This window comes from Thalassophryne amazonica, chromosome 20 (genome assembly GCF_902500255.1).
Source record: "Thalassophryne amazonica chromosome 20, fThaAma1.1, whole genome shotgun sequence".
NCBI lineage: Eukaryota > Metazoa > Chordata > Actinopteri > Batrachoidiformes > Batrachoididae > Thalassophryne > Thalassophryne amazonica.
The window spans coordinates 39,044,478-39,060,379 of record NC_047122.1 but is presented as its reverse complement, the minus strand read 5'-3'; the positions used below and the strand labels follow the sequence as shown (position 1 = coordinate 39,060,379).

General features: G+C 40.3%; 1 long non-coding RNA gene across 1 annotated transcript in view; it reads right to left on the bottom strand.

Annotated features, from left to right (window-relative positions):
- Positions 1-1,985: 1,985 nt before the first annotated feature.
- LOC117502391 overlaps positions 1,986-15,902 on the bottom strand; it is a 20,729-nt gene continuing 6,812 nt past the window's right edge. Inside the window, exon 4 of the long non-coding RNA XR_004558283.1 lies at positions 1,986-2,062. This is a non-coding gene — a long non-coding RNA (uncharacterized LOC117502391). The remainder of the gene's footprint in view (positions 2,063-15,902) is intronic.

The following is a 15,902-nucleotide window of genomic DNA, read 5'->3' as shown; positions in this document are numbered from 1 at the left end:
GGTTTTAGGGTTGAGCACCTTTGAGGGACCCCCCCTATTTTTTCTTGCAGACCCCTTTGCATAATCTCATTCAATGCTGTCACAAAGCTCAGTGGAAGTCTAGTTAAAGCAGATTAGGTCAGTTCACTTAATGGGAGGAAACTGGTGCAGACTAGTTAACCCAATTATGGCCTTGAAAAGGCAACTTCAGAACTCAAAGTCATTCCAACTTTTGCGTTCTTGCAAAATTTCAAATCTCTGTGTGACAGTTTGCTGCAAACACCACTGTGCAATTTAAGCATGGGCAATTAATTCAGTGTGAGTATAATTACAAAGAAGGTCATCAATGAAACACGTTGTACACTCTATTTTATATCCATTTCTTAACAAAACTGACTGTGATATTTACACATGAATTAGCTCCTAAAAACATCAGCTATAGCTTCACCAATACTAGACGGTCATAATCTGTTGATGGTGCTTTCAAAGCAGCTTTGATTGAACCTGTAATTTGATTCACTTCTGCCTATTTTCTTGGTATTTTTATGCATTTATTGCTGTTATTCATTTGTTAGTTGCACTGAGCTGAAGCGGTATTGCATTTGCTATTTCGCGTTGTCACGGTTTTCCAAAAAAATGCTTTATGAAATCTGGTTTGATAGACGATTATCAGTGCTTACCCAGACATGTGTTATTCCCACAACAATAGACAACCACAAGCCCCACTAATGCACGTGTGTGTGTATGTGTGTGTGTGTGTGTGTTAATCATGCAGTGCTTATCAGCGACCGTCAGACCTGCAGAGACTCCGATGTGCTCCCTGCTGATAGCTCCGCACTGAGGCCTCCTCCCCCTTGGGGCTTTAAATAGAGAGCTAATAGACCTCGGCATGGAAAATAAAAGACAAAGATCATTAACAAGCACGACTGACAACTCGATAACTAAAGTGGCAAACAGCTGATGATCCTCCACCAGCACAGACTGCACAAAATGCAGCTTCTCAGGAAATTATATGTAATTTTGTGCAATTACAGCAACAAGCAGAATATTCAAGCTTTATATTTCAGCCTAAACTGTCTATATGCATGTTTTTTGTGAAACACACAAACACACACAGAAAACCTGCCTCTGACAGACCTCAAGATATTAAAATCTGAACTTGCTTGTCATTTTTACAGCAGTGGGCACAGTTATGTTAATCCACTAATCACTAATTAGCAAAGGTATCAGGCTGAAAAGGTAGGACAGGCCGGACGCAAATGCACAATGCAGGTACACAGCTCTGTGGAGGAAAAACATTTACTGAATAAGCAGGCTTAGGTCGGTACACGGATAGGCAGTCCAAACAAAACAACAGGATCCAGAACATCAGGCAAAAGCGTGGTCAAAGGGCAAGCAGGTAGTTGTCATAAACTGAAGAGGCACAATAAGCAAGGCAAGAAAACTAGAACAGACCTGGTACCTAGTAGAAGACACTAGACACATCGAACTGGCAAAGGACAGATTCAAACCGAGCGGCTTATGAAGCACCCAAGTGATTAATCGAAACACAGAACAGGTGTGTAGGGAAACACCCAGAACCGGGGCGTGGCCAAACGGACGGAGACACCTACCACCAAGAACCGAGAGAAAAAGGCAAGAGACAACAGGACAGAGTAAACCCAAGCAGAAAAAGAGACAAACCAAGCACCAAAAACCACCCCCATGACCCTGACAAAAGGTTACTTTTTGTTAGCAGATTAACTTTTCAAATACTGTTGAAAACCATTAGCACACCAATTAGGTTTTGCTAAATTTATTTTAGTACAATTTCAGAGAGCAGTGTTCATCATTAATGTTAGTGATAAACACTAACGTTATGTGCATCACTTATTATTTTGTCTGTAAATTCGTTCTCTGTCTTACGGCGTTTTTTTTTTTTTTCCTAGTGGCTAACGGTTAGCTGTGTTTGCTGCAGGTAGCTTGTTAACCTCTCCCAGCAATGTCAGGTTGAGCCGTGTTTAATGATCATAATGCAGCAGTCCTTTATGTTTTTCTGCTTAGATATGGAAGTTCCAGTTGTTCCATTTTGTTGGCCAGTGATCTTACATTTGTCACTAAATGTTTTGCAGTGACATTTTGTCTTTGTGACACATTAGCCACCATTAGTATTAGCAGCCTCGCCTTTACTTCCTCTCTCCACACCTCCTCAAATGCTTTCTGGGCAGACAGAAATCCAAGAAGACCCCGTGGTCTGGATGGTTCTGACATAATATTGCAGACAAATGTCATATTGTTTAACACAAACTATTAAAACATGTTTAGGAGTGAATGTTGGCTGTATGATCTGCACAGGAGGCCACTTGCTCACACCGGCTTCATATCCAAATATGTTTGATTACAGAACTACACCTCCACATAATCAAATTCATATAATAAAGTTAGCATTACTTCAGCAACATTGTTTTTAGGAGTTTATCAGCTTAGAGGTATCACAGATAACATTTGAGTTACAGGTTATCAATGCTAACTTATCAGTTAGCTGCACCCTAACCCTAACTCTGATTACTAGAGGTCACTTATAAATAATTCTCCAAATCTGTCTTATTTTTTGCAGATTTTCTGCACGGTGTGCAAACAGCGGGTTTTGTGGTCTCACTCGTCTCCAACTACACTCAAAAAAATGATGCATTGGATGAACGCAATTTAATTATGAGCAGGATTTCCTTCTAATAAATATATTTAGCCCCAACTCAAGTAAAATGCAACCATGCATTAATTTAGTTGGGACTACATATATTTATTAGATGGAAATCCTGCCCATAATTGAATTGAGTTCATCCACTGCGTCATTTGTTTGAGTGATACACTCAAAAAACTAACTCATTGGATTGGATTCCACTTAAAAATATATGTAACCCCAAGTAAATTAAATTAAATTATCTTGCTTGGATGTGTTTTATTTGAGTTGGGGCTACATATATTTATTAGATGGAAATCCTGCACATAATTGAATTGAGTTCATCCAAAGAGCCATTTTTTGAGTGTATGTTGTGTGTATTTCAAGCACGTCCTGCAACTCAACTGTGTGTGTGATTGTGATTCCAGCTTTGAGGATGAGAGGTAGACGCGGAGAGAAGGAGGTGAAAGGATAAAATAAATCATTAGAGTCTATTCAGGGGATCACTGTGGTGCCAACGGAACAGCCCTTATGCTGCTCACAGAGAGACAGGGAGAGAGTAGTGGTAATGAACAGTCCAGGGAGTCCATCAGCCCTTCTCTTCACATTTAAACTCTTGATTGGCCGTGACCTCTGACCATTGGGGTGAAAAGGTCAAAATGGTGACCCTGAGGACCACTCTGTGTAGGGGTGAGTGAGGGGTGTGTATCTGTCAGTGGGTCAGTCTTCAGCTAAAGTGGAAGGTTCACCCTAAAATTGAAGAATAAGCATGTTCTAAATTATTTGAATAGCAGGTCAGCAGCATTTTATTTGGTGCGTCTCGGTGAATGAGCATGCGTCTCTGTGTGGGAACGCCAGTCTGCAGATGACAGCTCGTTAAGAGAAGGAGATCTAACCGCCAATCACTTTCTTTCATGGCCCCATCCGCCCCTCAGGCTCTGCAGCAACAAGGTCAAATGCTGACACCAAGGAGGGAGTCGTAATAAGTGCTGAAATTTCATTTAACGGCACACACTCCTGCCATATTAACACATGAAGAGTCAGGATAGACATTTGTTCTGCAAAAATTTTATGTAAACCTTAAAAATGAGGAATGCACCCCTTTTTAAACATTGTGTCTTATTTTAATGAGCAGGTCCTGAAAACCCTACAGACTGCAAATCCTGTAAACAACAAGAACAAAGCAGCAAGAGAAAATGTACAATGCAGAATAACACTGATGTTATCTGCCCTATCTGCCAAACGGCACAACGCTGCACTCGACCCAGGTTTGCTGGTGGATACCTGATGCCATGATCATTTTAAAACCCAGTGCCCATGCCCTCTAAATCAGGATACCACTTGCACTCAGAGTTGGGTCAGATTACTGTATTTTCCCGGCGATAAATTGTACTTTCTTATTTTTTTGGCTGGCCCTGTGACTTATAGTGATTTAAATGTAAAACTATACTGCATTATCATAAATTCCACAATGATAATTTCAATTTATTTTGTTTATATAGCGCCAAATCACAGCAAAACTGCCTCAAGACACTGCACATGAGTATGTTTGTGCTGTCTAAACATGTAATAAGTTGCTCCTGTATCATGATCTGAATGAGTTACTGTCTGATCCACACTCCGGAGTAGAAGGTGGTGGTAATACACCAGCAAGCTGAATGCCAAATGCTGTAAAACAAGAGGAAGAAGAAGTTGAAGTTGTGAATAAGGTATTATACGAGTTACACTCAAGATCAAAAAGTGTTGGCAACACACCAGTAAGCTGGATATCAATTATTGTAAATCAGTAATAAGAAAAAGATCTGAATGAGGAGAATGTCCTGGGTCTTGGAGAGTAAGTAAAATTAAAATATCATGCTCCCAAACTGAAAGACCACACTCTTGAATAAAGATAGAGAATAACTTTCATGAAAATTCTATTTTCCTCTTGATCTCATAACATATTATTAATGAAATTATAAATTAAAACAAAATGTCTCAAAAAACCCTGTTTGGCTGAATATACCATCACCAGTCACCTGCAATGGTGTGTTAGTATGATTACATATCATGTACTGCATTTACTTTAAATGCAAAAGGAGCATGAATTAAAAATAACTATTTAAAAAATTAAGAGTTGGGCTTTAGACCAGAGGATCCTCAGTTCAAATCCCAGCCTGACTGGAAAATCACTAAGGGCCCTGGGGCAAGGTCCTTAATCTCCTAGTCACTCCCGGTGTGTAGTGGGCGCCTTGCATGGCAGCAGCCTCATATCGTGGTGAATGTGAGGCATTGATGTGTACAGCCCTTTGAGCGTCTGATGCAGATGGAAAAGCGCTATATTAATGCAGTCCATTTAAGAGTAAACACTCACCGCAAACAAAAAACTTGCTGCTGCACTGCTTCGCTTCAGGGAGCTTTGGTGTCCATGCTGCATTCTGGCAGGTTGGCCCTAATCCATTAAGATAAGATCAACTTTATTTTGACAGAGTACCAAAACAGTAAACAGTGAACAATATATATTTTATACAATAAGCACAACAAATTTATGCAAAATGACAATGACATTTACACAGATATTCAACAGTATTGTACATAACTCTGAGAAACTGAGTAATTCTGAATAACTCGTATTCATGCAGAAGGGTGCACATTACATGAATAGTAATGCACACTCAGATATACTCAAATAGACTTGCATGATCCGCTACATAAGTGGTTTTTGCTTGTACCATCAAAATAGAGTCCAGACTGTTATAAGCTAATGTGTTGCGGTTTTAGCTCAATAATGGACCACAAGTCATTTATCTGGACAGGCCTTATTTCTACAAAGTTAAACATCCAATGCAACAGCAAAATTATGTTATCATATTGAGTAAAGTCTAAAATATACTGATTTTGCTTCACTGTAGTGATTCTGTCAGTATTTGAGAACTCTAAAGAGCTTATCTTCTGGTTGTTTGGAGGCATAGAGATTAACAACCAATGGTGTTGCTTTTTCTTTACACACACTTAAGAACAAAAAAAAAAATCTCCAGACTGGAACATGTGTGCCAGCTCTTTGTCCATGCTGTCCAGAAAGCAGACCTTCTCAGGCAGACGTATGCCATCCTTAGATGCTTCTGGCATATGTCTGTCTGCTTGTCCTTCAAGTGATGTGGAGGGTCGGCCCACCTCCCTGCCTCTCCACAAGCCTAATTACAACATTGTTAACTAAATAACTGCTCGTGTGCACATGTGAGACTCCAACTCTTTGCAGTGTTGCACCTGTTCACCCTCCACAGTCCTTCATGTAGGTTTTACAACATGCACAATTTACTGGCTCATGTTTTTATATTGCTCAATGCTTTAGAAATTTGATGACTATATAACTAAAATAGGATCCACATTAAAAAATTCTAGCGAAGAGATGGAACACGCAGTGACACAGTGACGAACAGCAACCAAAATTAAAATGACAGTCAATGAGATTTTACAGCCTTTTGTTAAACTTTAACTCTACAAATGAATGAGAAACCTGGCTGTAAGGCTACAATTACTGTCCAATTTAAAGGAAAATGTAGTTTTGTTTCTGTTCGGTTTTGACCTCACCTCCACCAGCAGGAAAGGTTTGACAGCATATTTCCACCCATGTCGATCTTCTCCTCAATCTTGCCAGATTAAAGCTCAGAATCACTTCCAAACTGTCAGAGAAATAGGGGGAAATGACCATTTTTTTCTGTTTGTTTGTTTTCATGCTCCTCTGCAAGTTTCTTGTTTGCGAACCTGTGCTGCATTTTAAAAATAACCTCTAAGTGGAGCCAAAAGTTTTTGCACTGCACTTCTATTATTACACTGTACAGCGTAAGAAAAGGGTTTTCGAAAGGAAAAAAAGGAGACCAAGTGACCTGGATGTGAACTTTGTCAGAAAATAGGACCTCAAGTTTCTACATGTTGGTGAAATCTTTATAAAATCGCATTGCACAGTAATTGCTCATTATTTTATTCTTTGTTTAATCTTCCTCTGATGTGACAGTAATTGTGGCGTGCAGTGTCACATGTCACTGTGAGATCACCACCTGCTGACAAGAGACGAAAAAGGAAAAAAAAACATGCAAAAAACGACTCACTGGATTGTGCTTTATGAGTTGGAACTACATATATTTATTAGATGGAAATCCTGCACATAATTGAATTGAGTTCATCCAATGAGTCAATTTTTTTTTTGAGTGTACACCAAAGATTACAGGATGACACCAAATACAATTAGGGTCATAAGTAATTGGACAGTGACACAATGTTTGTTATTTTGTTTCTGTTGTTTTGCTGCTTTCACCAGGTGAAAATGATCAAAATGACCTTGGAATGTAGACTTTAATTCAGGGGGTAGAACAAAAATCTCACATTCACCATGCTACAAATACAACCATTCATACACATATTGCCTCCATTTTCACAGCCCATAAGAAATGTAAGGATTGTTTTTCATACAAATTACCACTTTTTCAGCCAGCTTCCATTAAATAAATGAGGGGATGGATACATGAGCATTTCCAAGCCACTGAATATGTCTTTTTTTATATGGCTGCGATGCTATGCGCACTCTGATTGGCTGATTTCCGGTCTGATATGGGAAAATATCAGATCGGTTACCATTGCAATCGGTGCATAATGCGTATCACATTTGCAACTTTGTTTAAGATGATCCGGGCAAGAGTGGAGATGGTGAGGATGAAGTCCGAAGCCAGGTGGCAGCGCACGGAGCTGACGAGGTGCGGGATCTCTGGAGGTGAGGGCTGAGTTTCTTGCGAAGATGGAAGTGTAGAACCGTGGTTGGTACACTGCAGGTGATGATGAGTGACAGCTGTGACGATCAGCTCCACAGCATGCCACCTGGAAAACAGACAGAAAAAGAGGCAGGAACCAAGGCGACACACATTTCCCCTCATTAAACAAGAAATTTAAAAGCAAAATAAAACAAAAACGAACAAAGAAATTATGAGCGACAAAGAGGACCATTCTCAGAGCGAATTTTATTACACTGATGAGTTTGAACTGGAGGAATTAACAGCAAACAAGCTCAAGTGGACATGCACAATGTCGATACAGCTACAAAAACAGCCATATAATAAACAAATTAATAACCTAGCTTGCTTGGTCTGTACGGGAATATCAGACTGAGGTGTTGACAGTACAGCCAAGTGAGTGCGAAAAACACACCCGAGTGACAGACAAAGACAAGGGGGAGGGTATGGACCACAATAACACACAGACATGAACGCAGGACTAGGAGTGCTCACACACGCGCACCCACAACAGAAATGGACCTGGCTGGCAATCACTAATACCTTCTTCACCATGCCTGATAAGTGATACTATTCATGGATGCACCCATGTTCACGCACCTGGCACCTGCTGGACTACATCCTTGTGCAGAGAGACAACCTTGGGAACATGAAATGTACAAGTGTGATGCAAGGTGCGATCTGCGGAATGGACCACCTTACGTGAGGGCAGTATGTAATGTGCATATAGCCCCGATCCACCAAAACATGCGAAACAACCTTTGCGCAAACTTGATGTAAGCTTACTACCACAAAAGGCAGAGGAACATTGAAAACAAGGTGTCTGACCATATGAACCAGCTGCGGGATCCTAACATAGAGGAAGTGAGTGTGAACAAGCGATGGGGTCAAATCAGTGTGGTGTACACTGCCACAAAAGAGGGCCTTGGACAACCAAGACGGCAGCACACTGACTGGTTTGATCAGAATGATGTGGGTATGGAGAAACTGATAGTCGAAGTGAAGGTTTGCCATCAGCAGTTTCTATCTGGAGTGCACACAAGGCAAACAACAAAGTGACTGTGAGATGTTCAGAAGCCCACATGACCCGAGCCTTCTATGATGGCCTGAAGGCTGTCTACGGGCCTCGATGGTCAGGATCAAACCCAGTACTCAGTGTAGACAGCGCAACGCTCCACAGGACGCGGGACAAAATCGTAATTAAATGGATGGAGCACTTCCAACAGGTACTAAACAGACCATCGACTGCCACTGAGAGACTGGAGAAGTGCCCCACACGGCAAGAGCTGGATGGAACACCCACGTTCGATAAGCTACAGTGAGCACTGAAGGCCATCAAGGCCAGGCGTCGCCAGCATACCGGCTGAGGTGCTAAAACACGGTGGCACTGAGCTTTTGTGGTGATGCTGGGAGGAAAGCACCGTTCCCCAGGATTTCAAGGATGCCATGATAGTGACTGTCTTTATGTGCAAGGATGATCTACATTTCCGGCCAATAGCCCTTACATCTGTTATCATGAAATCACTGGAAAAGATTATTGTACAACATCTCAATAGGTCTCTATGGAAGCATATAAAGAAGGTCGTAGTACATCTTAATCAATCAAAAACATATGCCAGGGCTCGGTTTCTTGATTTCTCATCTGCATTTAACACTATTCAACCAGACTTACTTTTAGCAAAAATGATTCAGTTACAGATTAATCCTTATATCATTTATTGGTACTTTTCTTTTCTCACAAACAGGGTTCAGCTAGTTAAGGTAAACAATACACTATCAACTCCAAATACAACTAATGTTGGAGCACCCTAGGGCTGTATTAGCTCCCCTCTTTTGTTTACCCTATATACCTCAGACTATACTACCAGTCTGTCAAACCAGTTTCTTTTAAAATGTTCAGATGATTCCACCCTACTGACCCTCTTCACAGATCATGATGACCCAACACTGTATCAAGGCAAGGTGGATTGGCTAGTTGAGCGGTGTGATAAAAACGCTCTTATTATTAATACTGTGAAGACTGAGGAAATCATATTTGGTGAACCAAACTGCCATCTACCCCCAGTAAAGATTCATAATGTAGACATTAATCAAGTTCAAGTCTACAAATATTTAGGTGTCATGATTGAAGAAAATCTGTCATGGACATCTCACCTGTAAAAAGATACAGCAGCGCATTTATTTTCTTCGGAGACTAAAATCTTTTGGAGCCAGCAGCCAAATAAATTTTTTGTTGAGTGTCATGCTCTATTGCAGTACAGCTTAGTTGAGTAGCCTATTAGTTCAAGACAAAGCAAAACTACACAACCAAATTAAAATCTGTTCAAAAATCATTGGGCTACCTGTGGATCGATCTTTTCAAGAAGCCCATGACAAGAGTATGCTTAGATTAGCTAGGAAAAATTCTGCTGTCTCCTCACATGTCTTACATAGAGAATACCAACTTATGCCTTCAGGCAGATGTTTCAGAGTTCCCTCTTTCAAACATATCAGATTTAAACACTCTTTTGTATATCAGTCAATCCTGCTTTTGAACCAACTATAAGTCCAGTGCAATATTAACCCAGGGGTATTCATTGTTGTCTAGGTTGTTATGTTGTCTGCCTTGTTTGTCTTGGGGATCTGCACTTGTACTTGTGTATTTATCTAGTGTGAACACTATGTGTATGTATTTGTGTATGTGGTGTATTTATTAAGTTTTTAAACGAGCCTCCCAGGGATGCAAAATGAATTTCAGTTTTAAACTGACAAATAAAGAAAATATCTGTCAATCTATACATCTGCCTACTTTCAAACATAGCAATGTGAAGCTGTAGATATTGTGAATGCGGTTGACTTTGCAGATAACAGAACATGTTTGAAATCAATGAATGAATAAATAAAATAAACTTTCACATACCTGGGATCTACAGTGTTAAATGACAGTCCATGGACAGTGAGACTGGCACACGGGTGTGTGCTGCCTCAACTGCGTTCGGACTGTGGAATGTGAAACATATAAGACTGAACATGAAGCTAAATGTATACAGGGTTGTAGTGGTGAGCGCTCTTCTATACGGACTACAGGTATTAACCGTGTGCCGGTCATGTCCAACGGCTGTCTGTCCTTGTCCAATGCCATCTTCACCAAGTGATTGCTATTGCTTGGAAAGATCGTATTACCAACGTTAAGGTCCTGAGGCGGGCATGATACCAGCTATGGAAGCCATGATTACCCTTTCACAACTCAGATGGACCAGACATGTAATCAAGATGTCTGAAGAACGACTGCCGCGAGACCTGCTGTTTTCTGAGCTGAAGGAGGGACAAAGCCCCGTGGTCGAGTGCGACTGCATTGAAGGACATGGTAAAAGGTCACCTTGGCCTGGCGGGTATCAGCTATCAGCAGGTGGAGATGCTGGCGAATGACCGGGTTGGATGACGCACAGTAGTGAGGGAAGGCACCGAAGCAGTTCAGAAAAACTGGGAAAACTGGGAAGATGCAGATGGCATTCAGCTGACTCAACCAAACATCTGTAAATGAACTCTGACCTGCTTTTTCTGAACATCTGAGCTGTGTTTTTGAACTTTTGAAGTTTTCTGAATATTTTGTACTGTTTTTTTCCCTTTTCCATTGTCCTAGTCTATAATACACTGACTGACAAGTAGTGTGTGTGTATGTGTGTGTGTATATATATATATATATATATATATATATATATATATATATATATATATATATATATATATATATATATATATATATATATATATATATATATATACACACACACACACACACAGTGGGGCAAATAAGTATTTGATCCACTGTTGATTTTGCAAGTTTTCCCACCTACAAAGAATGGAGAGGTCTGTAATTTTTATCGTAGGTACACTTCAACTGTGAGAGAGAGAATCTAAAAAAAATTCAGAAAATCACATTGTATGATTTTTAAATAACTGTGTATTTTTTTTTTTTTTTTTTTGCATGAAATAAGTATTTGATCACCTAAAAACCAGCAAGAATTCTGGCTCTCACAGACCTGTTAGTTTTTCCTCCTATTCTGCACTCTTTACCTGTCTAAGGACATCAAGGACAAAATTGTAGACCTGCACAAGGCTGAGATGGGCTACAGGACAACAGGCAAGCAGCTTGGTGAGAAGGCAACAACTGTTTGTGCAATCATTAGAAAATGGAAGAAACCCAAGATGACTGTCAGTCTTCCTCAGTCTAGCGCTCCCTGCAAGATCTCGCCTCCTGAGGTAATAAAAAGCAAATTATTTTTAAAAATCACACAATGTGATTTTCTGAATTTCTTTTTAGATTCTGTATATTATATATTAGAATATATATATATATATATATATATATATATATATATATATATATATATATATATATATATATTAGAATATATATATATATATATATATATATTAGAATATATATATTAGAATATATATATATATATATATATATATATATATATATATATATATATATATATATATATATATATATATATATATATATATATATATATATATATATATATATATAGTTTTTGTGCAAATATTTGCTCATTTTGAATTGGATGCCTGCAACACTTTTCAAAAAAGCTGGGACAGTGGTATGTTTACCACTGTGTCACATCACCTTTTCTTCTAACAACACTCAATAAGCGTTTGGGAACTGAGGACACTCATGATTGGGAATAAAAGGAGCATCCCAAAAAGTCTCAGCCTTTCACAAGCAAAGATGGGGCGAGGATCACCACTTTGTGAACAACTGCATGAAAAAATAGTCCAACAGTTTAAGAACAATGTTTCTCAACATTCAGTTGCAAGGAATTTATTGATTCCATCATGTACAATCCATAATATAATCAGAAGATTCAGAGAATCTGGAGAACTTTCTACATGTAAGCGGCAAGGCTGAAAACCAACATTGAGTGACTTTTGATCCCTCAGGCGGCACTGCATTCAAAACCGACATCATTGTGTAAAGGATCTCACCGCGTGGGCTCAGGAATACACTCACAAAACCACTGTCAGTTAACACAGTTTGTTGCTACATCTACAAGTGCAAGTTAAAACTCCATCATGCAAAGCGAAAGCCAGACATCAACAACATCTAGAAACACCACCCAAGCTCATTTGAAATAGATGCAAAGTGGCCAAGTGTGCTGTGGTCACGTTCCAACATCATTGGAATTGGGGTTGTATATATATATATATATATATCAAATCAAATCAAATCAATTTTATTTATATAGCACCAAATCACAACAAACAGTTGACACAAGGCGCTTTATATTATAAGGCAAAAGCCATACAATAATTACAGAAAAACCCCAACTGTCAAAACGACCCCCTGTGAGCAAGCACTTGGCGACAGTGGGAAGGAAAAACTCCCTTTTAACAGGAAGAAACCTCCAGCAGAACCAGGCTCAGGGAGGGGCAGTCTTCTGCTGGGATTGGTTGGGGCTGAGGGAGAGAACCAGGAAAAAGACATGCTGTGGAGGGGAGCAGAGATCAATCACTAATGATTAAATGCAGAGTGGTGCATACAGAGCAAAAAGAGAAAGAAACACTCAGTGCATCATGGGAAACCCCAGCAGTCTAAGTCTATAGCAGCATAATTAAGGGATGGTTCAGGGTCACCTGATCCAGCCCTAACTATAAGCTTTAGCAAAAAGGAAAGTTTTAAGCTTAATCTTAAAAGTAGAGAGGGTGTCTGTCTCCCTGATTCGAATTGGGAGCTGGTTCCACAGGAGAGGAGCCTGAAAGCTGAAGGCTCTGCCTCCCATTCTACTCTTAAAAACCCTAGGAACTACATGTAAGCCTGCAGTCTGAGAGCGAAGCGCTCTATTGGGGTGATATGGTACTATGAGGTCCCTAAGATAAGATGGGACCTGATTATTCAAAATCTTATAAGTAAGAAGAAGAATTTTAAATTCTATTCTACTTGGCCTCTACTGGTGGTTGGCTCTCACTGCGGTATTGTATCACTTCCTGTTCCGGAGCACAGCGGTGTTTTTCTGTATCTGTTAGCTGTTTAATCTGCGCAGTTAGATTGATCTAGTTATCTAGATTACGATTTGTTTCCCAGTGTAATCTTTACGTGCCTTAACTAAAGCACTCCTTCTGCTGAATCACCTCTAAATTATTTACACATTATTCACTTTGCGTGTTTTTAGGAATCCGCTAGCTTAGCGTAGCTACTAGCTCTTAGCCGATTTAGCATGGCGGCTTCTCCTGTCCGGCTTCTTTTCTGCTCTGGGTGTGAAATGTTTGGTTATTCCTCGGCCTCCTTTAGCAGTAACGGTACTTGTAATAAGTGTAGCTTATTCGTAGCTTTGGAGGCCAGGCTGGGCGAATTGGAGACTCGGCTCCGCACCGTGGAAAATTCTACAGCTAGCCAGGCCCCTGTAGTCGGTGCGGACCAAGGTAGCTTAGCCGCCGTTAGTTCCCCCCTGGCAGATCCCGAGCAGCCAGGAAAGCAGGCCGACTGGGTGACTGTGAGGAGGAAGCGTAGTTCTAAACAGAAGCCCCGTGTACACCGCCAACCCGTTCACATCTCTAACCGTTTTTCCCCACTCGACGACACACCCGCCGAGGATGAAACTCTGGTTATTGGCGACTCTGTTTTGCGAAATGTGAAGTTAGCGACACCAGCAACCATAGTCAATTGTCTTCCGGGGGCCAGAGCAGGCGACATTGAAGGAAGTTTGAAACTGCTGGCTAAGGCTAAGCGTAAATTTGGTAAGATTGTAATTCACGTCGGCAGTAATGACACCCGGTTACGCCAATCGGAGGTCACTAAAATTAACATTAAATCGGTGTGTAACTTTGCAAAAACAATGTCGGACTCTGTAGTTTTCTCTGGGCCCCTCCCCAATCAGACCGGGAGTGACATGTTTAGCCGCATGTTCTCCTTGAATTGCTGGCTGTCTGAGTGGTGTCCAAAAAATGAGGTGGGCTTCATAGATAATTGGCAAAGCTTCTGGGGAAAACCTGGTCTTGTTAGGAGAGACGGCATCCATCCCACTTTGGATGGAGCAGCTCTCATTTCTAGAAATCTGGCCAATTTTCTTAAATCCTCCAAACCGTGACTATCCAGGGTTGGGACCAGGAAGCAGAGTTGTAGTCTTACACACCTCTCTGCAGCTTCTCTCCCCCTGCCATCCCCTCATTACCCCATCCCCGTAGAGACGGTGTCTGCTCCCAGACCACCAATAACCAGCAAAAATCTATTTAAGCATAAAAATTCAAAAAGAAAAAATAATATAGCACCTTCAACTGCACCACAGACTAAAACAGTTAAATGTGGTCTATTAAACATTAGGTCTCTCTCTTCTAAGTCCCTGTTGGTAAATGATATAATAATTGATCAACATATTGATTTATTCTGCCTAACAGAAACCTGGTTACAGCAGGATGAATATGTTAGTTTAAATGAGTCAACACCCCCGAGTCACACTAACTGTCAGAATGCTCGTAGCACGGGCCGGGGCGGAGGATTAGCAGCAATCTTCCATTCCAGCTTATTAATTAATCAAAAACCCAGACAGAGCTTTAATTCATTTGAAAGCTTGTCTCTTAGTCTTGTCCATCCAAATTGGAAGTCCCAAAAACCAGTTTTATTTGTTATTATCTATCGTCCACCTGGTCGTTACTGTGAGTTTCTCTGTGAATTTTCAGACCTTTTGTCTGACTTAGTGCTTAGCTCAGATAAGGTAATTATAGTGGGCAATTTTAACATCCACACAGATGCTGAGAATGACAGCCTCAACACTGCATTTAATCTATTATTAGACTCTATTGGCTTTGCTCAAAAAGTAAATGAGTCCACCCACCACTTTAATCATATCTTAGATCTTGTTCTGACTTATGGTATGGAAATAGAAGACTTAACAGTATTCCCTGAAAACTCCCTTCTGTCTGATCATTTCTTAATAACATTTACATTTACTCTGATGGACTACCCAGCAGTGGGGAATAAGTTTCATTACACTAGAAGTCTTTCAGAAAGCGCTGTAACTAGGTTTAAGGATATGATTCCTTCTTTATGTTCTCTAATGCCATATACCAACACAGTGCAGAGTAGCTACCTAAACTCTGTAAGTGAGATAGAGTATCTCGTCAATAGTTTTACATCCTCATTGAAGACAACTTTGGATGCTGTAGCTCCTCTAAAAAAGAGAGCTTTAAATCAGAAGTGCCTGACTCCGTGGTATAACTCACAAACTCGTAGCTTAAAGCAGATAACCCGTAAGTTGGAGAGGAAATGGCGTCTCACTAACTTAGAAGATCTTCACTTAGCCTGGAAAAAGAGTCTGTTGCTCTATAAAAAAGCCCTCCGTAAAGCTAGGACATCTTTCTACTCATCACTAATTGAAGAAAATAAGAACAACCCCAGGTTTCTTTTCAGCACTGTAGCCAGGCTGACAAAGAGTCAGAGCTCTATTGAGCTGAGTATTCCATTAACTTTAACTATTAATGACTTCATGACTTTCTTT